This window comes from Rattus rattus, chromosome 14 (assembly GCF_011064425.1).
Source record: "Rattus rattus isolate New Zealand chromosome 14, Rrattus_CSIRO_v1, whole genome shotgun sequence".
Taxonomy (NCBI): Eukaryota; Metazoa; Chordata; class Mammalia; order Rodentia; family Muridae; genus Rattus; species Rattus rattus.
The window spans coordinates 71,339,215-71,363,164 of NC_046167.1; the positions used below are offsets into that span (position 1 = coordinate 71,339,215).

The following is a 23,950-nucleotide window of genomic DNA, read 5'->3' on the forward strand; positions in this document are numbered from 1 at the left end:
ACCACTGAGCTATCTTCTGTCTCCTTTTCGCTTGGTTTCTATGTTGCTTGGTTTCTGGTGTTAAGCACGTTACCTAACTCTTCCATTTGTGTCAGGTGGGAACCTCTCTTACTAAACAGCCACCAGCTGCCTACCACTCATTCTGTCTTCGTCAGCAACATTCTTGCCTTCTGGTCCAGCAGCGTGTTCCCAGTCCGTCTGTGCTAGCCTCCCACTGGTGGACACTTATGTTATCCACATACATAGAACCTTATGTTTTACAGCAGGACACCATTCATGACTCTGAGCATGAGTTAACTGACCGCATAGTATCTCAAAAGAAAATCCCAAGAAGACTACATGATTAAAAGATACATAGGGTCCTTGTCATGCATGAGGCCTTCATCTCAGCACCTTTGTGAGAAGAGGGCACGGGAGTGTGTACCTATACTCCTGTTGCTGGAAAGGCACACACAGTTGGATCCCCAGGGGGCTTGCTGGCCAGCCTAGACCAATGGGTGAGCTCCAGGCTCAGTGAGGAAATCCTGTCTTAAAACTTCTGTGTGACGTGATTGAGGAGGACACCTGACATCAACCTCTGGCTTCCACATGCACTGAACACAGGCATCCAGACACATGGATAACACACACACATGCATACATGCATGCATGCATACACAGCACATACGTGCACACATGCATGCACATGTGCATGTGTACACACACACACAGTGGGGGATCTATGCTGTTTTGCTAATAAATGTCAAATAATTGGAGAAGCTCCCACTTCCACTTGCCGTTAGCTGTAGGCAGACGGCAGCCTTGCTGTTTTATAGTCAGTCATCAAAGTAAATTTTCCTCACAGAACAAACACTTGGTACTTTTGCATTTCCATCTTCATAATTGCTTTTATTCCCGTCCTCTTAAGTAGTTTCATTCTTAGCAAATCTTAGCCACGTGCGGTTATATTTGAGGGATTTTGAATCCCGACTTTACGTATTATAAAAATAACACATGCTCAATTATTTGATCTTACGTTTGGAGAAGAAAACCAACCAGAGCAAACGCAGTCTGACTTTGTCAGAACACTCGCAAGGCAGGTGGGATCCCTCTGCCTTGTTACCGCATTTTTGAGCATGGTCACAGAGTGACATCAATTTAATATAATTAGGCTTTGAAACCTGTTCCCAAAGGCGGACTGGAAAACCATTTTAATTTTAGCATCTCTTGAATAAAGTTATGACTTCCCCCAGTAACGTCTTGAAAGACAACGCGATTTTACATACGTCAACGTCGCTGTCGAGATGCTTTCTTTCCCCTTTTTCGTGTTTGTTCTAGAATGTGTTTCTCTGCTCATGACAGGTGTAATTACACAAGCCTGGCACAAAAAATAATAAATATTAAATGCTCTTTGATTTTTTTTTCTTCTTCCAACTGTTTCGCGTATGCGGGATGCGGGTTTTTGCACAGAAGGGAGGTGGGTGTGTACATGGAGGCCCGAGGTTGATATGAAGACCCATCCTTGGCTGCTCTTCCCTTCTATTCACAGAGCAGCATCTCACGATCAGACCCATAGCTCACAGATATGGCCGGCTTGCTCTGGGGAGCCCCTGTCTCCGTTTTCCTAGCCTGGATAGATAGGCAGGCTGTCATATCCACTCAGCTTTACTTGGGCTTCCAAGGATCTAAACTCGGGTTCTTACTTACACAGCAAACATTTAACAGATGAATCATCTTCCGAGCCCTCTAGTCCATCTTAAAGAAATAACTTCTGTTGCACGACAACCGAAAATGTGCTCAGTTGTTAAAAATATTTAAATCGCCAATTGTATGCAAAACAAATAAGAAAGGTGCTTTAAATTGTATAGAGGCTTAGGTTATGGGAGGTGTTACCAAAGGCATTTCCATGGCTAACAAATGCTTCCTATGTAGTCAAATGAATGGTTCTCTATTCAACAGTTTACTTAAATGAACTTTTAACCACTCAGCCTATTTCCAACCGGATCATGTTATATTGAGCAGGCATAGAATGATCAGAAAGGAGGTGACTTAGCTAATCCACAGGAAGATATTTTTAGTCAATGGGGTTTCCATTGCTTCAATTTCTGATGTCGGTGTCTCTCCAGGAAAAGTCACAAAACATAGGTGTGACCTTTGCCACAATAAAGAGAGAAACGAGCAAGCACTGTGATAGTCTGAATGAGAATGGCTCCCCATTGGTTCATATACTGAATGCTTAGTCATTGGGGAGTGGAACTGTTTGAGAAGGATTAGGAGGTGTGGCCTTGTTTGAGGTGTGTCACTGGGGATGGTTTTGAGGTTTGAAAAAGCCCATGCTAGACCCAGTTATTGCACTCAAGCTCTCTCTCTCTCCCCCTCTCTTCTTCCTCTCCTTCCCCCTCCCCCTCTCCCTCTCCCTCTTCTCCTCTCTCCTCTCCTCTCCCCTTCTTCCCATCTGCCTGTGGAACAGGATGTAGCTCTCAACACCTTCTCCAGCACCATGCCTGCCTGACTGCCTGCCATACCGGCTGCCTTGTTCCTTGATGACAATGGCTTAAACCTCTGAACTGTAAGCCACTCCCAGTTAAATGCTGTCCTTTGCAAGAGTTGCCGTGGTCATGGTGTCTCTTCCCAACAGCGGAATACTGACTAAGACAGGCACCAGCACAAAAGGACTAAGACAGCACAGAGGCCATGGTGAGTTTGATCTTTGATTGTCTCTCAAGTTGCTTCATCATCAGAGAGAGCTGCCTAGTCTACAGAAGTCTTGGTGCACAAGAATCCATTTTTAAATTACTACATTCCCCAAATGCGGTCCCTGTGCCAGCAATGTTGAGCACTCTTAAGTCTTGTTAGAAACTTGGGGATCTATGGCCAACATTTGTACTTCAATGAGATGGTCTTGTATTAGAGATCAAAGAGCCTCTGGCCTGTCAGCAGGGCAGGGATAGCAGGCCTAGGAGCCTGGAGGCTCCTGCAGTTTGGAAGCAGCTGTGGGAAAAATCCCTTTCTGAAGTACAGTCTAGTATGGAGTCTTGGAGGCTGAAGTTGGGTGTGTCCCCTAAAGGCTGACGTGAGTGACCTCCTAGTCTAGTACAAAAGCCTCAGACACAGGGAGTTTTCCATGAGTCTTTTCCTGGCAATTTGTCACTTTCTAATTCCACAGCCAAGCTCTGGAGTCACCTTCTCTTCTTTCTCCCCTGTCCCTCCTCCTGTGGCAGCCCAGGAATGCCAGAAGTTATCGAGGTGCCAGTTGGGTCCTGAGTGAATAAGGTGAAAATATAGTTTAGGAAGAGCTGCCAAGCCCACAAGGAGGCAGCAAAGGAGCCCACCCAAAATGTCGCAAGTCCTCAAGTCACAAGGACCTTCCCTATCTGTGTCTACAGAGGTAAGGAAGGGCCTTGTACTGGTTGGTTTCGTGTGTCAACTTGGCACGAGCTGGAGTTAACACAGAGAAAGGAGCCTCCCTTGAGGAAATGCCTCCATGAGACCCAGCTGTAAGGCATTTTCTCAATTAGTGATCAAGGAGGGAGGACCCAGCCCATTGTGGGTGGTGCCATCCCTGGGCTGGTGGTCTTGGGTTCTATAAGAAAGCAAGCTGAGCAAGCCAGGGGAAGCAAGCCAGTAAGTAACATCCCTCCATGGCCTCTGCATCAGCTCCTGCTTCCTGACCTGCTTGAGTTCCAGTCCTGACTTCCTTTGGTGATGAACAACAATGTGGAAGTGTAAGCTGAATAAACCCTTTCCTCCCCAACCCACTTCTTGGTCATGATGTTTTATGCAGGAATAGAGACCCTGACTAAGACAGGCCTCATCAGAAAGCTTCTACCTTTTCTTGGTTGCTTTGGGGACCTTTTCAGACCAGTACTGTTTTCCCTTTGCATCCGGAAAGCTGGGTTTTCAGTTTTCTGTGGGGGCTGCCAGGGCGGTGCTAACAGCCATCAGTGCTCTGCTCTCCTCCGTGGTTGGAGTGAGTCTGCCTGCTGTCCAAAGGTTGTCGGAACATTCACAGGATGTGGGGTGAGAGGATCTACCCCAGTCTAGTGCATGCCTGCCATCCTGACACTTGAGGAGCAGAGGCAAGAGGATTTAAATTCAAGGTCACCCTTGTCTACTTAGCAAGCTGGGGACCAGCCTGTGCTATCTATACAAGTCCCTGCCCCAAAGATGAAATGACAAGAACTGTTCTGTGACTGTTCCTCCATTTAATTCTCCTTTGGGAATGTGTGTTTGACACATCAGCCTGTTGATGTTTCTGTGTCTGCCGGAAGAAATGCTTTGCGGAGACGACAGTCCCTGTTTTAAGCAAGCATATCAAAAGACGACCTAATTGCTGAACTCTGATATAAGAAACTCAACAAAAGTAGGAAAGCCAAGTCGTTTCCGAGGTCCAAGAATATGGTCTTCCAGCATGGAAAGTATGATCGCCACATTCTAGTCGGCGGGAACGCTGTCTCTTCTTGGGGGCTGTAAAAGTGGACCTTTCTGACCTCTGTGGAGGAGATTGTGAAACTCTCTTCATGTCCGGTTTTTAAAAGTTCCATAAAGTGAAATCCAAAACTGTAACTGAACACAGTTTGGAGACAGATGACTAATTTCCAGAACTATTTTTGGACTCCTCTCCCCTCCCCCCTCCCCCCCCCGCCCCGTCATCCTTTGCAGCTTCCAGAGAAAACTTCCCCATGACGTCTGCTGCCCCGCCCCACACACACACCTCAAACCCCCTTCTCCCCAGAGTGATAGAAAGTGAAGGATTACTAACGAAATCAGTTTTAAAAAGATGCCCCGCCTGGGCACTGCCTCCCGTGCGAGGAATGCGGTCACGCTCCTGAAGCCAGGGGTAATCTGAAGGAATGTTCACCAGCTACCCTCTGCATGACATCAGTGCACAGTCCCCCAAATCCATGGAGACTTTCCGAAACACAGCCAGGCCAGCTTGACAGGCCAGCTAGACAAGATGCAGTACAAAGGGGAAAGGAACACATCCTACCAAGCACTGGGGCTGAGCAAGACCGACAAGGAACAAAGCTGCCCGAGACATCCGCCCCTCAAACGCTGGTAGGAATCGCTCCCTCGGTCCATTCATTTAAGCAAATGTTACGGACCCTGAAGGCTAAGCGGGAGACATCCGGAGCAAAAATGGCCAGCCTGACCCCCTGAGACTGAACACGATGCCCTCTCCAGACAGTGAGGTGGCTTTAAATTATCCTGTGCTTCGTGGTATTGTGACTCCAGGGGAGGCGATACTGCAAAATTGAATTCAATCCACGTATCTTTAGCTTACTGATGTGCCAGGCTTATAGAAGTCTGGAAAAGCGAGATCGAACTACACGATGGGGAGCCCTATGAAAAGGATGTGAAAAGGGAGCCAGGGGTACGTTCTTAGGTTAGGGTCTTCTGAGACCTTGTGTAGCCCTGCGTCTCTCCACGTTCTCCTGACCCGGGGTTTGAGGACCACGGTGACCAGCCTCCACACCGGGGTTCTTTTCCTGGTGAGTTCAAGAAGCAAAGAGCTCCGTGCTGTGTCCTCACAGGTTTTCCTCCCCGGGTGGTGTCCACACTGACCGTCTGTTCTCTTGCCAGCTGCCTCCAGCCTGACACAGCCACCATCTCCAGGTCTTCAATTGAAAGGGGTTGTCTGCTCTGCATCCTGATCTGTTCCTTAGGACCTTGGGTCAGTCGGGTGCCACACTCCATTCCCATACCTGCATCTTTGGGGACACCTCTCCTAGTCCTCAGCTGCCCCTTGAGCACTGGACTGGCAGGCAGGTGGGGCTGTCTGTCTACATGGCCCTGAGGGCTGCTGGAGGGGTAGAGCCTCAGATGTGGGAAGGGAGAAAAAGAGATTAAATAAAATCACAGCAAGGTCTGTGAGTACTTAAAGCTGAGTCAGGAAATGTCTGCTCTGAGAATCCAGGGAAATGATCAAAACTCCAACCTTCCCCCAAGTTGCCTTGTGCAGAATAGCTTAGGTCAGCAGTAGCCAGACCTCTTTGGGAAACACACATGGATTGTTGTCATTAACAACCACCAGCTCGACCCCTCCCCTTTTATTTGCAGATCCCAACTCTACAGTGTTCTTGGCACTGGCCATTCACTGTGTCTCTTTAGTGTAGTTTGAATGAAAACAGCCCCATAGACTCATATATTTGAATGCTTGGCCTTCGGCTGGTAGAGCTGTTTGGGAAGGATTAGGGGGCGTGGCCTTGCTGGAGAAGGTGTGTCACTGATGATCTTCCTTCTTTCCCCAGGATCCGCATGGTGGAAGGTGAGAATTGATTCCTACAAGCTATCCTCTTCCTCTGACCTCTATACATGTGTCAGAGCATACCCCCACTACAACAACATGCACAGATAAACGCATAAGCAAAAACTTTTAAAAATAAGGTTTTGCCCAGAGTCCCCTCTGTCCCTAAAAGGTTCAGTGTAGATTTCCCAAAAAGTAAGAATTAAAAAAAAAAAAACAAGTATTAAAATCAGAGTTAGCATTGATATAAAGTTGCCTAATTTCTAGCCCATACTTATATATCAACAAATATTCTTCACTACAAAAAAAAAATCTATGCTTCAGATCTCATATCATAGGTAGTTTTGCGTCCTTGAATTTGGATGGACTCACACCTTGGCTTTCATGAGATTGGGATGTTAGGACTATTAGCTTTGTTAAATGGCCATTGGTGTGGATTGAAGCAAGAACTAGAACACCATCTTCGGCGATGGTCGGGGAAAGCTTGATCACATGATTTCCAGCGACTGCAAGAGTCAGCATGCCGGGGGTTGATGAGCAGCCCGGAACAGCAACCTTGTCTCATCCTAGACTCCACCCCGGGCCAAAGGTCAACAGTGATCCAAAAACTAATGAAAAATAACAGAGATAAACACCATGCAAGGCTCAGGGCTGCTGAGATGAACAGAGCCAGGTTCTGTCCACAACCTGGAATCAAGTTCCCTTTGCCAGGGGTGGGTGTGTGGCTTTGCAGAGTGAGCCGTAGGAAAGGGCTACAAGTGGATGGAACAAACTTGTTGGTGCGTCTGTAATAATTTCTGAGTGGAGACTTTCTCAAATCCAATACCCCTTGGGACTGAATGGGTGCTCGGCTCCGATTGACAAAGGACAACTGAAATCCTCTCCCTTGTGGGTAAGAGACAGGGGTCAGCTTGTCTCTTGGACACCCAGAGGGGAGAGGATAATCTCCATCCCAGTTGACCAGTGCACTGCACCCTCAAAAACACATGGTCCAGAACAATGGTCCTCACAGCCATTGATGGTGCCTCTGCTGATGACTTCTGGGTATAACATTGCCGCAGCCACAGAATTCCATTTTGCATCTGTCTTTTGAAAAGACCCCTTCAGAGTCTTCAACTCCCGTGTATTTACCCTGCTGTCCCAGTAAATCCTGAAGCCAGTGGGCCTTACAAGCTGCCAGCCTCTGTCAGCCGCCTAAGCTCCATCCCGACAAGGCCAACACGATGCAGGCTCTAAGCCAACACCTCATCTACCCAGAGATGACTTGAACCTTCTGAGGGAGAAGCGAGTCCCCACTCGGGCTTTTGAGCCTCCATGGCCTATTGGGATGCTTCCCTTTGCTGTTATCAGAAAGCCTTGGAGGGGACCCCAGTCTAGATTCCTGTGGTTTTGGTCAAAGACATTCACGGGACAGGCTGCCAGCCTAACTCTATACCTCAGGCTGGATACTCCCAGCAGTTCTTATTCGTGGGTGGGAAAAAGTTCACCCAGGACAGTTTATTCTTGGACTTTTGTGGTCCTCTGGCCACCCTGCTCACAGAGCTCTTCTCCAGAGACTACAAAACCGAGTATGTGCAAAGAAAACAGATGCACTGCCTATACGCCAATAACTCTGTATATTAATAGCTTGCCACAGTCAACCATGTCCCTTTGAGACCTCCAGGTTTGTCCTTGTGAGCTGTTCATGCATTGTCTTTCTTTCCCCCAGGTTTCTTGCTGGACCTGCTGGGTGACTTACACATAAGGTCACAGAGCTCTGATGACCCTGTGGTGGTGGGCTTGCCCCAGCAGGTACCCTGTACCACGGAGCGTGGGACGCACACACTAGAGACAAGCTCACATGACCCAGCTTTTCGGATGAGACGATTGAAGTTCTTGCTTGTTCCTTTTCTCAAGGTTGCAATGAAGAAGGAACCTGAAGAGGGAGCTTCATTTGTCTTTGGAGTTCCTCAGTGCCTGTCAGGAGCAGTGTGTGTGTTTGTGTGTGTGTGTGTGTGTGCGCGCGCGCATTGTATGTATGATGTATGTATGGTGTGGTAATGTGTGTGTGGTTGTGGTGCATGTGTATGCATATATGTGTGATCTGGTGTGGTATGTGTGTGGTATATGTGTGGTGAATGTGTGTGTATGTATGTGTGTATGTATGTATGTATGTATGTATGTATGATCTGGTGGTGGTGGTGTGTTTATGTGTGTGTGGTGTATGTGTGGTACAGTATATGTATGATGTGGTGTGGGATGTATGTATGTGGTGTATGTATGATGTGGTGTGTGTGTGTATGTTGTATGTATGATGTGGTAATGTGTGTGTGGGTGTGGTGCATGTGTATGTATATATGTATGATCTGGTGTGGTATGTGTGTGGTATATGTGTGGTATGGTATATGTATGATGTGGTGCAGTGTGTGTGTATATGTGTAGTGAATGTGTATGTATGTATGTATGTATTATGTATTTATGTATGATCTGGCAGTGGTGGTGTGTATATGTGTGTATGGTGTATGTGTGGTACAGTACATGATGTGGTGTGTGTGTGTGTGTGTGTGTGTGTGTGTGTGTGTGTGTGTGTGTGTTTGTCCTGCGGGTCCTCTTGGGCTGCAGACATGCACTGAATTTTTTTTCCCAAGATGCAGTGAAGCAGTGACTAAGTTCAAGTTGCTCTTGAGAAACAGGGGTTGGTCCTGACATGCTAAGGCTTTCTCTCCCGAAGATGAGACTTCATGAACATGTAAATTCATGCAAAGTGCTTGTGGAGAGGGAACCTCAGACTCAAGCAACAAACTATGATTAGCTTCGATCTGCTGGGCCCAATGTTTTCAAAAGAGAAAATAATGCACTAGAAACGAACGGATTAAATACGTAAGACAGCATACGCCTTCCTCCATCCCTGTCTCCCCTCTAAATGCTCCCATAGAACCCCTGCACTCTTCCAAATCCCTGTTTCTGTTTTAGTTAACCATTGTTACATGCATATGTGTATATACATCCATTCCTAAAAACAACCTCCTCAGTCTGTCTGTATGTATGTATGTTTTTAGGGCTGACGGTTTGGTGTTGGTTAACCAGCTGGTGTGATCTTCCCGGGAGAAGTCTATTTCTTCCACTCTCTGAATTTCTTAGTCACTTGTCATGGTTTGTATATGCTTGGCTCAGGGAGTGGCACTATTAGAAGGTGTGGCCTTGTTGAAGTGGGTGTGGCCCTGTTGGAGTACATGGGACCTTGCTGGAGTAGGTGTGTTACTGTGGGCGTGGGCTTTGAGACCCTCATCCTAGCTGCCTAGAAACCATTTTTCTTCTAGCAGCCTTCAGATGAAGATGTAGAACTCTCAGCTCCTCCTGCACCAGGCCTGCCTGGATGCTGCCATGCTCCTGCCTTGATGATAGTGGACTGAACCTCTGAACCTGTAAGCCAGCCCCAGTGAAATGTTGTCCTTATAAGAGTTGCATTGGTCATGGTGCCTGCTCACAGCAGTAAAACCCTAACTAAGACGTCACCTGTAGTTCTTTGTGTAGGACTGAGGCCTCTCAGGTTTTCCCTGTCCACTTAGGCTTGGCTCCTGCTGTCCTTGTTTGCCTCATGTTTAGACGGCCATGTTCCTGAGACTTTATGGGTGTAGCTCCTGACATCAGTAGGAGAGAGACAGCCTCACTGCAAACTCCCTGACCTTCTGGCTCTTATAATCTTCCCCACTCTCTTGTCCACAAGGTTCCCCGAGCCTCAGCGAAGGTGTGTTGTGTAGACGTGTCCACTGGGACCAGGTTCCACAGCTGTGAATTTCGATTGGTTAGAGTTTTCTATAATGGTTCCTGTCTGTTGCAGAGAGACGTTTCTTGATGGGTGGGTGATCGGGACTCCACTTCCCTGTTGGGCGTGAGGACAAATGTTTAGAAGATAGGTAGGAATTACGCTGGCTCAGTATATCGTAAGTGTACCTCCAATCTTCCAAGATCCATGACTTTACTCTGCCTGAGTAGTTGACTAGGCTTTCGGTTTCCCCCTTGTTGAATGGGTCTTAAGTCCGACTACAGAGCCGTTGTTTACTGCCATGGTATGCATGCCACTACCGCACCTTCAACGTTACTCTACCATGATTGCTGTTGTTGTGGCTCATAGAAGTCATAGTCAATTAGAACTGCCAGCGGCTTCCCCACTTTGGAAGCTTGCCTTGCATCTCCTAGTAGATGTTTGTCTGGGCATCGCTAGTCCTCATGGAGGAGATGTTTGGGTAGGTCCCCACTCAGGAACCTCTAGGCCCTATTTCTGAATCGCACAGTGTCTCCAGCAATAGGAACTCACCTTTCACCTCTGGCAGGCAACCAAAGACAAGAGTCATAGTCTCACGAGCATTGACCAGCATCTCTGAAGGGGGCCTCTCGCAGCTAGTGTTGTGGGTTTTCTGTTAGGTGACCATCTGAGGGGCTATGCATAGTGGTGGTTAGAGGAGAGGTGGACGTTTTTATTCAGGGTAGGCTGACTGTGCACCAGTAGATGACATTGTACTCATGCTTGCGTACATGGTCATCATACACTGGGCCCAGTAGCTTATAAAGGGGGAAAAAGATAAAATGGAAAGAAGAACATGGGGCGGGGTGCGTCTGAGTGGAGCCAGAGGGGGTAGCAATGTGGGAATCAAAAATACATTGCTGCCCCTAGAGGCATTGCTGGTGTGGCTGCTGTGTCACATGTGGGGCAGTAGGTGGCAGAGAGGAGAGGCTGAGTCTATGTTTGGTGTTACGACTTATGAACATCTGAATGGTTGGTAGCCTAACATTCCCAGAAAGAGAGAGAGAGAAAGAGAGAGAGAAGGAGAGAGAGAGAGAGCGAGAGCGAGAGCGAGAGCGAGAGCGAGAGAGAGAGAGAGAGAGAGAGAGAGAGAGAGAGAGAGAGAGAGAGAGAGCGAGCGAGCCTGAGATAACCACCAGTCTGGTGCCAGGCAGGCCCAGACAGGCCAGGTGGGGAGCGGGCCAGAAACTTGGGACCATAGGCCCTGGGCAAAAGTGAGCCTGAGACAGATGACCCTTGCAAGGACCACTCATGTAGGCGGGGCAGGAGTGAGCCATGGGACCCAGATAGGGAGCTAGCCTGAAATGACCATCAGTCCAAAGCTGTACAGGCATGGGGGCAGACCATGGCCAAGATGACCCTTGCCTGGCACCATAATGCACAAGCAGGGTACAGCACTCATGAGTCGACTCCTGAGATGACCCCAAATACTCAGAGACCCCGGGTGCCACTGGAAGGATCAAGTAAGTGGTGGAGAAATGGAAGAGAAAGGAACGGAAGGATGTGGGTATAACGAAGAAGGGGCAGAACTGAAGACTCCAGGGTACTGAGCCTGATGTGAGTAGCCAGTGATGCCCCCTAGCACCATGATGAGGTCCTAGCCTGTGCTGACACTGAGGGCCAGGTCTGGGTCTGTGGCCCTGCAGCAGCAGGGGTCTGTTCCCACCAAAGGACTGGCTGATGTTCCTGGTCTGGGCTGCTGCCTGGGCACATGTTGATGTCTGAGGGCTGTGTGGAAGTGGCCCCCCTCCATCCTCCCATCTGGGAGAGCTGTCTCTGGGGGTATGAAAATCAGGAGAGTTGGCAGTACTCTGGAGAACACCCCACACATTGCAGGAGTTTCAGGTGAGCTGGCCCCAAGACTACAGACATGGGAGAGCTGGCCCTGCCACTTGACTCCAATGAGGTGGTGTGGACAAAGGAGAGATCCTCTCTTCCCTCCTCCCCCCACTTTCCCTCCCCACTTGTCCCTCACCACCTGTGACAGGCGGGAGAGCTGGCCCTGGGGTCATGAGAGTGGGAGAGCTGGCCCTGTCCTTCACTGGCTGTAACACTTAGGAGAACAGACCCAGCACCACATCTGGACAGCAGGGTAGAACTGGCCTCAGTAGCAGGGGTGTGGATGAGACAGACCGAGAGCATGAGCGTAGGAGAGCCGGTGGGCTGACCAGGCCAGAAACCTCTCAGGCCCAGATCCAAGGCTTTGAGTTGCCCCACCCCAACATCTGCCCCATCAATGAACTGCTGGGGCACACGAAGGGTCTGGTCCTACAGATTCCAAACTTCAGGATCTCCATGACATGGGGGAAAACAGGATACCTGAGAGGAGTCCCGGTGAGGTTCTGATATTGAGAAGAGTGCGACCAGAGGCAAAATTAAGTCTCGGACAATGTTTTATACTAGCAGTCCCTGTTTGGCTAAGCTAGTCTCATCCTGGGTAGGTCTCCCTGGAGGTTGCTGTGTACATGCCTTACAGTCCGTTTACATGTGTGCACAGGCGCCCTCAAAGACGGTGCTTTTAATTTTGGATGCCAGAGTCTGAGAATAGGCTGAAGGGCATGCATGGTTTGATTCTTTGGTAGCGACTGCCAGGTTGCTTTCCAAAGCACCATAGTGATTCCTATTCCCAGGGGCAGCACTCACAACCTGCCCAAGCCCTCACTGTCACTAGTGTGCCTACCCCACCCCTTGTTTTAAAACAGAAATTTAGATGAATTTCTTCTTCTAGTAAGGTAAGCACGTTTTTATATGTTTATTGATCATTAGTTCATTTTTTCAGAATCATCTGATCAACTAGCTTAGATATTTTAAACTCATTTTCTAATGAAATTTCATATAACTCTTTTATATGTTATAGGTGTCAATTCTATACTGTCAGATCTATTTCCTCTTTTTAAAGACCTATTTTCTTTTATTTATATGAGTATACTGTCGCTGTCTCAGACACACCAGAAGAGGACATCGGATCCCATTACAGATGGTTGTGAGCCACCATGTGGTTGCTGGGATTTGAACTCAGGACCCCTGGAAGAGCAGTCAGTGCTCTTAACCTCTGAGCCATCTCTCCAGTCCCTCAAATCTATTTCCTGTTGATCACCTGCGCTTAGACGTTATGTATACATATATTTAAATGTTTTTGTGTGTGTTTCTGTGCACCACTTGCACGTCTGGTACTTCAGAGGCCAGAAGAGGGAGTTAGATCCCCTATAACAGATGGTTGTGAGCTGCAATGTGGTTGCTGGGAATTGAACCTGGGTCCTCTGGAAAACGAGCCAGTGTTCTTAACTGCTGAGCCATCTCTCCAGTCCCTAGACCTTTTACTTTCGTTACAGAATTATTTTACAAAATAAGGAAATAACATAAAAATGCATACATAAAAATGCGAGGAAATACATGTAATTCCGTAAGTATAAAAGATAGCTGATCTTATTCTCAATGACTATTTAATGTGCTCTTACAAAAAACGATATCACAAAACACACGCTACTATGAGACCTCATTTGTTACACGAAATTACACACTTTTCAACCTCAATTCATGTAAATAAATTTATACTTACGTCATGGGTTTTTGTGCGGCTGTGATTGTATATAACATCAAAATGAAACTACACTGTAACATTGAATATGCAAATCATTTCTTTCCCCATTTGAGATAAGGTCTCATTACACACAGGCTAGCAGCCCACAACTGCCAGTCTGCCTTCCTTTGGTGCCAGGCAGGCATGTACAGGCAAAACCCCCCCAAATTAAAATAAAAAAGAAATCGTCCTGTCTCACAGACATGCCCAAATGCCAATCCGATGATGACAGTTCTTCATGAAGGTACCCTCTTCCCGTGTACGTCAAATTTACACCTGAAGCGAAGTGTGACACAGCCATAGTGAGAGCATTTATTGTAGAAATATGACAGCAGCGCTGGGCTGCTTCCTTACATCTCATCGAAGTCACGCGCCTGGGAAGTTCACTTCTTTATTTGACCAGGACTTGGCTCGAGGGGATCTCAGCTGGTCTGGCTTGAGCCAACCCTCCGCTGTGCTTGCAACCTTGAGAAAACTCCAGATATTGGGTGCCCTGCCCATCGCTGCCTCCCGTCAGAGGCATCTGGGAGAGTTCAGAGCAGCAGACTGGACCAGGCTGTGAGAGGAGAGGGGACTGGACCGAGGCACAGTGACAGAAGAAGACAAGAGAGAACAAAGGGGGAAAGGGCCAAAAGGGGACGGAGAACCAAGAGAGAGCTGAAAGCCAAGAGAGTGCGTGGCCAACATGCTAGGGTCATAGAGGAATGAGATACTGGAAGGAGAGAAGTCTTTGAGCTGGAGAAATCTAGGGTGGTGGGCAGAATGAGAGGAGCAGAGGGGAGTCAGGGAGCCAGCATGGGCTTTGTAACCAAAACTTGCAGTGCTGAGAGATCCTGGAAGCCAGCTTTTATTGGTAGGCAGCACGGCTAGCCATTTGGCCCCAGTTTCTTCTGAACTAGACACATACAATGCCATTTTTTTTTAAGTGATAAAAAGAAGCTAAATTCTTTCTGAGACGTGGTGGTGGTGCTTGCTGTGGAGTGCTGTTCAGTCTACTCTGTCCTCACGGCTCCTGCTGAGGATCAAGTCTGTCAGGAAGCCACGCCCAGGCACTGCCTCAAAGGTACCAGAAAGACCCCGTGGAACCTGAAGGGTGTTTCATTGAATTGGAACCACGCTCGCTCACCAGCTCCAAAGTGAGGTTGACTGGAGAAGGTGTGTGTGGACTTGACCAGCGGACGTGCAAAGAAAAAGAATCTGAAAGGGAAAGGACTGGTGCGCATGCGTACATTGCCTCGTGGTGAAAGGACTGGTGCGCATGTGTACATTGCCTCGTGGTGAAAGGACTGGTGCGCATGCCTACATTGCCTCATGGAGAAGGTTCCAAGGGATCAGTTTCCAAATGGGGATCCATAAGAGATTCATTGATTGACACAGTCCTTCCGAGACTGTTAAACAGATTACTTCCCTCAGGATTGAGCTAGGAGTTTGAAGTCACCATTGCAGATGCCTGAGTCAACTGTTTCAATAAATTGACTTAATTGTTTTTTTTTTTTTAAAGAGCCAAATGACGTAATTACAAAATTTCAGGTGAACCTATTCAAGTTAGCAGATCCAGGTGAAAGGCTGCTTGGCACCCAGGGTAGAAAAATAACAGAGATTGGATTATGGGGAATTGAGGGACAACGAAAGGACTTGAGATATAATATACATATATATGTATATATATACATATATATTCATTCAGAAAAAACCCAGGAGACCTGGGATATTTAGGGCAGTGAAACTCCTTTGGATTCTTTTCAAGGGTGGCACATTTCTTCCTGCATCTGTCAGAATCCAGGCGGATGCCCCTAGAAGCTGCAGACCAATGCTCGTCTAGGGTTCCATGATAGGAACAGCTGGAACACACCAACGTAAAATGTTTGTATTAGAAGATGAGGGTTAGGAGAGGTTGTCAATTGACAGGAACAGTTGGGTTTCTGCTCAGATGGTGTATACTGCTGCTAGGGGCTTGGCTCTGGTTGGTGAAAAACACTCGTCCTGGGTGTGTGTAGGGCAAGCTGACAGTACAGTGCAGTCAGCACCCTTAGGATGGAGTTTATTACAGGAAGGGGACACAGTGATCAGCACTCAGGCTACCCTATCCATGGTGGGACTTTCTCAAATGCCCCCTGCAGCCCTGACTGGGTGAAACCCTGCCCACTGCCCCATAACAGTCACAACTCCCTGACGCATCCTCCAGTGGCTTTCCCTCTCACCCCTCCACTTTCCTACATCCTCTTCTTGCTTCCTAAGGTCAATCTCCTACTTTGGTGATGACCTGACCTTCCCGGAGGCAACACAAACAAATGTCTTCTCATCCTAAATAAGGTCCTGATAATAGATCAAAATTGGTGGATGCATGTTTTTTGGGCTTCCTTACAGAAGAATGATACTTACAGGCTCAATTGTATCACCCTGATGCCCACGCCAACAACAGCAAGCATTTATTGCTTGATGGGCAAGCAGGCAGCTCTGCTCAACCAGGAGAGAATCTCTTCCCCTCAGTAATTGTTACAATTTGTACAACCTTGGGGAAAGGCCTTGGGAATCTCGTAAATTCCAGGAGCTTCCTCAATGGCCTCTCTACCAAGAGAATGCTGAGGAAGGGGCTACAAAGCTTGACTTTAGGGACCACCCATACGGGGTACAGAGGTCTTTGCACTCACAGGAATGTACTAGGGTAGTAACTCTCCTGGTGCTGCCACCCATTAGCACAGTTCCTTATCATGTGGTGACCCCCAACCATAAAATGATTTTTGTTGCTACTTCATAACCGTAATTTTTTACCGTAATGAATTGCAATGTAAATATTTGTGTTTTACAATAGTCTTAGGTCAGCCCAGTAAAAGGGGTCTCAACCCACAGGTTGAGAACCACGGCACTGGTTGACTGACCCTAGAAATGTTAAGCACACATTGTTGTTTCTTCAAGGGAAAGCATGTGAAGCCGCTCTCTGCCCCAAAGGCTGGAGCAGGTGCGTTTTGTCACCTGGTGACTTTTGTGAGACTCCGGCACCCAGATCTTCCCCACACCCCCTATTGTAAACTTGTTTGTCTCAGTCAACCTAGAGAGCTCATCTTTATGCACCTTAGAAAGAGTTTTGATGTCGTCATGTCTGATCTCCTCCTCCAGGAGACTGCTGGTTGCTTTGTTATGCATGACAGGTTGATTTAATCATCACCAGAATAATTTTCACCAAACGGAGCTGCGCTTAAGTACGCCTAAAATAAACCACTTGAGGTCAGACTGCCAAAAGTTAGCCGAACTGCCTTCTGGCCTCCCGAGGCCATCTCTGTTGCCCCTAAAGGCTGCATGCAAATCAGCACAGGGTCAGAGTCAAGAAAGAGGCTGGGACGCCATAAAACCTCCAGTCGCCTGGGGGGATGAGCTCCCACAGGATGAACCTTAGAGATAATCCTTCATTTTTATTTTCGTTTTTTTACAGCTTTTACGTTGGAATCACCAACATGGCTGCAGTTTACTTCACAGATGTGTGTTTTGATGATACACAACAGATCGAAAATGAGCTCGTGGGTTGGCCGGAAACATTGCAATTTTTTTTTTAACCGTTTGTGCAGGAAAGTGTGCTCCAAAAGGAAAGGGACATGCAAATCGACCTTTCTGTACTTTCTGCAGAAGACAGCTCACAGGGCGGAAGACCGTGCACGCTGGTCCAGCACTGCTGCTGCTGATGACTAGGCTTGCCTAGCAGTTTTAAGGTTTTCTTGGGTTTGTCGCTTTCCTCTGTTTAAAAACTACGTTGACTGCTTGATAACGAAGCACACTTAGAAGCTCTCCGTCACTCTCTCTGCATCCACTAGCAGTTGACATCTCTCCATTTTGTTTGGATAATTCAGTCCCGTTGCCTCCCAGGGAAATTGCTGCTCCTGGCAAAAGAAATGATCGTTTACTCAAAACGTTTGCATAGTTCTGCTCGGTTAGCGAGCAGAAGCGGGGCTGATCATTTTTGCATGACGACAAGTCAAATCAAGAAAAAAAAAATCTCCAAACCGTGAAATGAAATTTAATTAAATATTTGCAAAGACAAACATTTTCTTTAAACCAGGAATAGATATTCTGAAAGAATGGCTGGAGGCTACACAAACCACTGTTTTACTCTTCCAAAGTAGTGTGGAAATTTTAAAGCTGTGACTGTCTCCCCCAATGACACATGCTGTCATTGCCCAGGCTTCACGCCTGTCTGGTGGCTAGTGGCTCTGAGTTGCTGTGGATGGGTCCCCTTGACTGTTGTGGCTGACTTGTCTTAGCATGAGCAGGCTGCCAGGGTACGTGGGAGCAGTTTGCTGCATCCAAGCCTTTTGCTTCTGTCCTGTACACGGTGAGCCCCCCCTATATAGTTCATGTGCATGGGAGTCATACTGTCCTCTGAAAAACGCCTCAGTGGCTCTGATGCTCCACAGAGACAAGAACTTCCTCTTCTGAGTCTCCGCTGGCAACATTTCTACCTTTCTCAGCCACAGTGCAAGGCATGGGTGCCTCAGCCCCTGGAAACGTCAATGAGCATTCGGGGACTCTCACACCTGCAGCAAGGAGGTGTTCAGAGATGCCAATGTCCCTTGACACCAAAGACACTGGAGAAGGACTGGGTCAGGTGAGCCAACCTGTGACAAGAAGCATTTATTATCCTGGGAGGCTGGTATTTCAGAAATGCTTAACAAGGAAAGCAAAGAGTTTCAGACCTAGAGCAGCAAACTAGAGGATTTCCTCCGGTTCTGGGATCCCCTACCATTTTCTCTGAAACATTGTTACCATTCAGATACAAGCCAATACACAATTCAGTCATTTTGTTTTCTACTCAAATGCTTTTTAACCCGATGACAGGGCTGTGCCCCCAATTGCCGCCAACGTCAAACTCTAATAAAGACATTCTCATCTTTTTCTCTGAGAAACCCCCCGCAGTCATCTGTAGTCTTCCTATCTGTATAAATAGATCCGTCGTTGGCATTTTATAGACATAGCATTGCGTAGAGTGCAAGCTGAGGCTACACAATACGGAAGCCCAGGTGATGACTCAATGAAGAGCCCTTGCTGTTCCCCGCCAGAGGAACTGAGCTCGGATCCTTTCACCCACCACCCAAGCCAGCCAGCTCAAACCGCCTCTTAATTCCAAATCCAAGATATTCAATGTCCTCTTCTGGCCTTGTAGAGCATGTGCGCACACCTGCACACACACACACACACACACACGCTCACGCACACATGCTCACGCACACACAGCACGGCATTTCAAGGTTTGTTGTATTTTCGTGTGTCTTTGATATGGAGAAGAAAATGTTAGCATGTTTTGTAATCATAGATAAAGCTGCTCTAAATAGAAACCTGCTACTTCAGCTCCTGTAAAATTTGCTCAGCTTCAGAGACAATCTCCTTTGGGGCAGGATGAAAAGACCACCCTAGGATGGTCATGCATACAAGATTATGGCAGTGCCTGCCCTGCATAGGCTATGGAATGTCCTTCTGCAGGAGCTAGACGTTTCGGTAGCATTCACAAAAGTTTTTCCTTTTTTCTCTGAGTGCCAGCTAATGTCTTGTTGAGGAAAGATGGGCCCCTTAATACTTCGATACTTCGTTACTTCTTATGGCCAAGAATACTCCATTCATAAGGACACACTACATTTTGTTACCCACTTGGCGGCTGATGGACAGGCTGGTGCTTTCCTACTTTTGACTCTTAACAGTGCTACTGTAGTCCATCTTAGCACCTATTATATAGCTATATCTTCAGTTCTCTTATAACACTCAGAATCTTAAACCTCACATCACTGCCACCCGAACTCCAGGCTTATCCCCACCACTGTGCCATAACTGTGATAAAATGCCAGAAGCAACTTTCTGATCGCTTCAGCTAACTTACTCTTATATTGCACAGGGACCCTACCTAGGGAATGGTACCACCCACAATGGGCTGGGTCTTCCTCAACTAATAATCAAGACAGCCATTCAAAGACCAATGAGATCTAGATAACTCCTTACTCTGACTCTCTTCCAAGGTGACCTTAAGTTGTATGGCATTGATGGTTTAAAGTGAACAGTACAAGATCCAAGGGGATTTTTAACTTTCTCCCATTAATTTATTTATTCACTTGAAATACTGACCATAACCCCCTCTCCTCCCAGTCCCACCTTCCCATGTCCTTTCTCCAATTCCCCTTCTCCTTCTCTTGGGGGTTTTTAAAGACAGAGTTTCTTCATGCAGTCCTGGCTGTCCTGGAACTTGCTCAGTAGACCAGGCTTTCCTGGAACTCAGAGACAGGCCTGCCTCTGTTTCCTAAGTGTTGGCATTAAAGGTGCGTGCCACCACCACCTGGCAATACCCAAGGGAATTAAAGCCACATGTATACTGTTTTACCTACTTCAACATTGCCAGTTCTTTCTGTACTGTTGGTGTGTGTGTGTGTGTGTGTGTGTGTGTGTGTGTGTGTAGGTAGGTGCACCTGTGTGTATTTGCATTCTGAGGTCCAAGTAGACATTGAGTATCTTTCTCAATTGCTTCCCCACCACCACCCCTCTCGCTAAACCTGGCATGTACTGACTCAGCTAAATTGACTGGCCAGCGAGCTCCATCCTGTCTCCACCCAACAGGGTTAGGATTGCAGATGCACATGTTTCCATGGATCCTGGGAACTAGACTGAGGTTTTCATGCTTTTACAGCTAACATTTTGTGGACAGGACCACCTCTTTGGCCCTTTGTCTTTTTACTACGGTCACACTCCATCCCATTGGGTAGGGAATGGTATTCCAGCACACTTTGATTGGCGTTTCTTTAAGGACCAGTGATGCTGAATGCTCATGCGTCTATTGGCCATGGAGAAATGTCTGCTCGAGCTACTTGCTGTCTTCTTTTTGTTGGTTCGTACGTGCTCTTTACATATGGTAGGTTCAGATTCCTTATCAGAGACATAATTTGAAACATCTTCAAACACTCGACGGGTTCTACTCTTGCTCTCTTAATAGTATTGTTTACAGCACAGATGTCTTTGATTCTGATGCAGACTGGTTCATCTGCTGCTGTTGTTAGAGTCGTCCTTGCAATGTAGCGCAATGAAGACTTACTCCAGTGTTGTCTTCCAGAATGTTTGTAGTTCTAGCTCTCGTGTAGTGATCCACTTCAAGGAAAGCTGGTGTGTGACGTGCTCTTGGCTCCACTTCATGGTGTCTTGTGTGCCTATCCAGCTGTTCCAGTATTGTGTGTTGGAAAAGGAACAGTGGGGCTCCAGAGAGATAGCTCAATTGGTAAAGCTCTTGCCTTTAAGCATCGAGGTTCAATCCCCAGAACCCGTATAGGAAGCAAGATGTGATGGTGTGTGCTTTTAATACCAGTAATGAGAAGGGAAGGCACAGAGTTCGATTCCTACAGCTCACTGGCTGTAGAGGGCCGCAATAACATTCGCCACCACAAGATGGCGCTGGCCTCCGCCGCGCCAGCCGACTTCCTTTCAGGAAGTTAACTGTGTGCGCATGTGGAAGAGTGCCTTCGTGCCAGGTCTTTGCCCACTCCGGGGCGTGCCTAATGAGATCATGGGTAAGCGACCAATCAGGTGTGGATGCACCGCGCTAGGGTGTATATAAGCCGCGCCATGCCGGCGCGCGTGGCCTCTCCTTAAGATTCAATAAACGTTTTAGCTGCAGTAAGGATTCATGTGTCCCTGTGTATTCTTGCTGGCAAGGTCGCGCGTGACATTTGGTGCCGAGAACCTGGGACGCCACACCATCGCCAGGCACCGAGGGAAGAGGTCCTCCGTCCACGGAGAAAATCCAAAAAGCTGCAGGACGCGGGTAAGGCCCTGAGAGACATGCTTTGTCTTGATTTGTTCCACTTCACTCCCCTGCTAGATGCGGCAGAAGTTTTTGTTATCGTTTTAGCAGCCCTCATGCTTTCTCTATTGGCCTTTGAGTTTTTAGCTGCTGCCAGACAGCGTCAGAGGTCGCATGGGAGCCGCCCAGCTGTAATAGCAAAGCAGAGAGCACTAGGGGAAGTGCAGGACGGCATGTCAGAAACAGGGTGGGGTAAAAAATTAAAGAGCTCAAGGAAAAAAGATAAAAATAAGCAGACAGTCCCCTCCAAAGACTTCAGATCTGTGGAGGCGAGAGTTCGGGGAAAAAAACACCCCGGGAGAGAAAAAGGGAGGAGATAAAAGGAACACAGTATTTTGGGAGAAAAATTTTGTCTTTGTGCTTGTAAAAGGTGTGATTAGGCTCTGGAAGCTTCACAGAGTCATACTGATCAGACTTGATAGAGGTAGACCGCCTGAAAATTTATTCAGGAGAATCAAACAAAAGGACATCTCAATGCCCATGCACAGCTTGATGGAGTTAATGTAATTGGGTTGTGAGTGGAAATATTCAGGACTGTGTTTCACTTCCATACCATTTGTGAATGTCAGTCGTGCTGCTCAGATATCCCTTAATATATCTCAGTATCTTACAGGAATTTGGTTTCAACACGTTGATGGACTAGTCCAGGAATTGAGACAATCCATCGTCCATATCGACTCCACTCGAGTGGGTAGTCACCGTGAAAGTGGTGGGAAAGGGAAAATCCTACCTCTCTGCTGACACCATCTGGTTTTTTCCCTCTTTGTCTATTGTCTGTCCTTGGTGCACCAAGCTGTCCCTGTATGTCAGTTTATGTCTGTGGTTTTTGTTTCTTGTTGCTTAACTGTTTTATGTTTCATGTTCAAAAGAAAAAATGGTAAAAACTTTATCTGCCGGTTGTTCACACCTTGATTTGGTTTTAATTCATTACAAAAAAAGGGAACAAATGAATAAAAAACAGTTTCAATCAGTCCTTGGAGCACTGCATCTGTAGCCCGGAGTCTAGGTCAGCTGGAGAAGCTGCCCGGGGGTGAGCGTCTGCACGAGCTGATCTTAAAGGCGCCAGCAGCTCCTCAGCTTCTTTGGTACAAGAGCTGATAGCTGTTTCTCTTAGAAAAATCCCTGACTTATTATTTGACTCAACAGGTGACAAGGTGCTTCTCTTAAAATCATAGCTAAAAAGGTAAAAATGGTGCTTGGTCTAAATATTAAAGATATGCATAGCCACTTCAATTTTGTTTCTCATTGGTTTTAAATGTATAAATAAGCTCTACATGCCTTGGTCATGGATTGTTGGCTTTCAAGTTATTGGATATGGTTAAAAAGGTAAAATATTGGTAACAGAAAGATGACATAAAGCTGGTAATTTGGATGGAGTCATTCTAGACAACATGTGGCATGAGCCAGCCTAGGGAAACAGGTCTAAATTGATATAATATTTTTATGGAACTCTTATTCTAGAAACCAGGCTTCTAAAAGAATTTAGGACAATGTCTCTTTGTTGAGGTACTGGAGACTACACCATCGTGCGTTCATATGTAGGAATTGGCAGTCAAACTTTGTAGAATGAAGGATAGACTGGATTTTGGAGACTAGATCATTTGTTGGAGGTTGAGTTTTGCTTTCCAAAGTTGTGGTTTGCCCTGAAGTTATCTGTATTTTGATGCTAATTCCACTGCCACAAGAACAGCTGCCTAGTCAATACTCAGAACTCAGGTGACTTTCCAAAATTGTGGCTGTGCTCTGGTGTTAAAAGGAGAACTAAAAGATTGTGATTAAGGATTGCCAGTGTTACATTGACTAACTCAAACTTATTTTTAATTAAGAAAAAATCAAACAGGTAGAGATTGTTACAAGATTTACGAAAGATTGATGAGGTTTTGGAACTTGTGAGAACATTACAGCCAGTTTGTTTACTCCAACTGCCATTTCAAGATAGATTTAGAAGATTGATTTTGAGTTTTCATTTTGTGAGCTTGCTTATAATTTTAGAGAGCCCATAAAGTGATATCATTAGGAATGGCTAATAGCCTTATATTATGTAATTTTGTTGCTTCTTCAATGTAAGAAGTTAGAACTTTAAATCTTTCAGTGTATATGGAAATGTTTACTACAAACTTCTGCTCTCAAAATGAGCTTTAATATTTGGGGAGTAGCTGTTACACTACTCCAGAAAAGAATATTTAAAACTAACTTCAAGCTACTAAGGATATGTTAATTGGCTAAGTACCTCACCTTGCCAGAGGACTTAGGTCTTTGTTATCCACATTGGAGATAAAGCTTCAGTTGTGTTAATACAGAATTGTAGGCTAAGTATTTTAAAAAGAAACCTGGTAAAACATACCTTATTCCAAACAGCAATCAAATTGGTTATTACAAAATACTGATATTTGGCCTATTACATATACAAATTTTTCAGGCAAAATTGATAATTTTACTCTTTACATGCTTTTGTACTTCCTGTATATTTGTGCATACAACCCATAGGAAATGCGCTTAGTGTATTTATAGGTGGTTCATCTAATGAAAAGGCTACAT

At 46.6% G+C, this 23,950-nt stretch overlaps 1 non-coding gene across 1 annotated transcript; it reads left to right on the forward strand.

Annotated features, from left to right (window-relative positions):
- The first annotated feature begins 10,869 nt into the window (after positions 1-10,869).
- Positions 10,870-10,999, forward strand: LOC116884076. Its single transcript, XR_004385822.1, has one exon. It is a non-coding gene; the product is annotated as a small nucleolar RNA SNORA17 (small nucleolar RNA).
- Positions 11,000-23,950: the final 12,951 nt, after the last annotated feature.